This window comes from Quercus suber, unplaced genomic scaffold (genome assembly GCF_002906115.3).
Source record: "Quercus suber isolate HL8 unplaced genomic scaffold, Cork oak 2.0 scaffold_1305, whole genome shotgun sequence".
Classification (NCBI taxonomy): Eukaryota; Viridiplantae; Streptophyta; class Magnoliopsida; order Fagales; family Fagaceae; genus Quercus; species Quercus suber.
In genome coordinates this window covers 1-3,562 of record NW_027070694.1, presented here as the reverse complement: position 1 = coordinate 3,562, position 3,562 = coordinate 1, and positions in this window count along the sequence as shown.

Below are 3,562 nucleotides of genomic sequence, written 5' to 3'. Positions count from 1 at the left end.
AAGATTGTCAACGACATATTTCTTTCTCTCTGCTTTGTATGTGTTTATTTCAAAAAAAAAAAAAATTATCAACAACATATATTAATTTAAAATTTAATTTTTTTAAGGTATATAAATAAAATCAAGACATGAACACCTGATTAGAGCCGCTCTAGATAGACCATCAGGCATCAAGGCATCGGACAAATAAGGGTCTTTCTGGCAGCCCCACTCAAATACAAAACTACACATTTTAAACAACATAACACACATTTTCACACATTTTTTCATCCACACATATATTAAAAACACTCAAACAACATTATTCAAACTAACTCACCAAATAGCCCTAAAACATCGTATCAATCAGAANTGTAGGAACTTCAAGTATAGTGGGTGGATGAATAGTGAAAAACTTACCTTAGGTTGATGGGCTTAGGTCTCTTTTATAGAGAGTTTTACTGGGTCTATTTGTTTGGTTCCACTGTCATCATGGGAGATATGTGGACTTAGTAGGGAGAATGGAGCTAATTTCGGGGAATTCACCCTACGTCTTAGAATAGTAAAACGTGGTCAGATTATTTTGTGTTGTAGAAAATCCTCTGAAATTTGTTAAGTGTTGGTTGGTCGTCCATGCATTCATATGATATGGACGAATGACATCATTCTTCTGTTCCCTAGACGACATATCTTCATTCTACAAATCCCCATTTCCCTAAAACATTGACTGTATTACTTATAATAGCTTGAGAACTATGCATTAAACAACAAATCCAAGAAACTGCCAATCACACTTAGCCACAGATTATCACAAGACTTAATTCAAAATTTTAGGAAAATGAATGTTTGTCGATAAAACATTGTACTCTAAACGATTTTATATATAGTTCGTAATCACCAAATAGTTTATGACAATACCTGAGAGAGAGAGAGAGAGAGAGAGAGAGAGAGAGAGAGAGAGGTGCATGCCACTCACCCAGTTTTTTTTGATAGGAAGACAGTAACTTTATTAAGAAGAAGATAAAAACAGTATATCTTGAGTCAAAGCGGACTTAACAAAAATTGGATTTTCCTCATCCAAGTTACATAGTTGTCAATATTCTTGGCATGTTGAGCCAAGATGTGAGCTGACCAGTTCTCTGTGCGCTTAACATGCAAGAATTGGAAAGATTTGAATGCTTGTACCTTCTGACCAATGCCTGTAATGATGTTATAGATGGATGCTTGAGGACAGCTAACACCGAGCACAGCATCTACAACCATCTTTGAATCACATTCAAAATGGGCATCCCTAATACCAACATCCCAAGCGAAGTCCACAGCCTCCTCCAAAGCTTTTGCTTTTGCCTCTAAAGGACCCAAAGGGCAGACCACCTTCTTGCTCAAGGCCGCTGCTACTAGGCCACCATGATCCCTGATGATGACCCCCACACCCGAGGCCTGTTGGGAATCAAATACCACTCCATCGACGTCAACCTTGTACCATGGCAGAGAAGGGTTGGTCCACTGTCCCCTATCATGCATCACCTAGTTTTGAGTCTTTTGACTAAATGAGCCAATTTTGGTAACGTGGATGACTCATTGAAAAAAAAAAAAAAAAAAACATAAAAAATTCCTTTCTAACCAACCTATGCAACCAATTTCATTCATTTCGACCTACCAAAGAAAGCTTTAACAATCCATTAACAAAATCGAAGAAGCTGTACTTAGAGTTGGAGACGATGGATTTGGAAAAAAATTGGCTATCAGAATCGTATCGCAAATCTCTATTATTGGAATTGAAGACTATAAATTCGGAAATAGAGAAAGCTGATTCACCGCCGTCACAATCGAATTTTGAAATATTAAGCGACTCTCTGTTATTGGCGGTGGAGATTATAAAATCTGGAAGCAGGGATGATTATTGGATTTTTATTGAATTATGGTACTCTCTGTCACTGGTGTTGGCGACTATTTCCGAAGTTGATTCACCGCAGTTACAATTGATTATTAAACGATTGCAATCTTGCCCCTTCTTTAAGGAAGCAATATCGTTGCGGAAATCTAAGTACCCACCGTCACAATTGATTATTTTTAGTGTGTGGATCGCAGTTGTGTGGATCGGACTGAGAAATGAAGTGATGAGAGGGTGGATCGGACTGAGAAATGAAGGTGGATCGGACTGAGAAATTTTGGGGATCGGACTGAGAAAGGAGCTATGTGGATCGGACTGAGAAATGGAAAAGGGAAACTCACTGTGCATGGAGAGGATTGGCTGCGTGAGGGAGATGGTGGAGCTCGGTGTGTGGATCGGAGCTTGGAGCTTGGAGCTCGTCGGTGTGTGGATCGGAGCTCGGAGAGTACTTGCTGCTTCGAGTGCGTGTGAGAGAGCTCTTTCCGGAAAATGTTTGAAGTGAAAATGAGAACTGAAATGGTTTTCCGCCTTGCTCCAGCTATTTTACGGTCAAAGGGAAAATGGTTTTTCGTTGATTGAATTTTCTAAATCAACCAAACACACCAATTTTACGGAAATGCTTTTCCGAAAGTACTTTGAACCCAATTCAAATGCAACCTTGGGGGAAAACCTCCCCATTTTCCACGGTTCCTTTATTTTCTTTTGCTGAAAGAGTGTTTTTTTTTTAATTTTTATCCACACAACCACCCCCCCCCCCCCCAAACAAAGGCTTAGGACTCGTTTGGTTAAAAATAATTCAATTTTCATGATTCAATTTTAAAACTCATGACTCAAACCCAATAACTCAAATCACCTACACTCAAAAATTGCAAAACAACTTATAGTTTAAATTAGTCACATATCTCACCCCCCCCCCTCCAAACAAAGGCTTAGGACTCGTTTGTTTAAAAATAATTCAATTTTCATGATTTGTTTTAAAACTCATGACTCAAACCCAATAACTCAAACTTCACCTACACTCAAAAATTGCAAAACACTTATTTAGTTTAAATTAGTCAATATCTCATTTTAATAATTCAATTTTTACTAAAACTGTGAACCTCACAATTTTTTTTAATGAAATCCACGTACATGCTCTTAATCATTCAAGTTACACATACACGCACCAAGAGCAAGAGAGCAAGTCACAGATTGTAAAGAGTGAAGTGAAGAAAAAGACATAAACCAAGGGAGACAGAGAAGAGAAAATCAAGGATCTGAGAAAACAAGGATCTGAAAAGAAAGAAGAAAACGAGTGAAGAAAAAGAAAGATACATACATATATGTTATATATATATTATATATATATATATATATATATATAATAACTCTAAGTAATATTGCAACATCTAATAACTTGTTATTGAATTAATATTTGAAAATCCAACCGTTAAATACATGTCCTTTATGGTTTTAACGTGCATACCAATTTTCATATTAATCAGATGCTATTTATTATTTGATCCATAAACTCATATTTATACATTATTTAAACTTAAAAATTTGAATTTTAACAATTGATGATGACATGGATATTAATTTTGATCATCTTGAAATTTGCAAGCATAAAGAATATACAAGATAATGTAAATCTAACGGTGGATTGTCAATATTCGTATCCAATTAAAAATATGAGTGGAACATTACTTA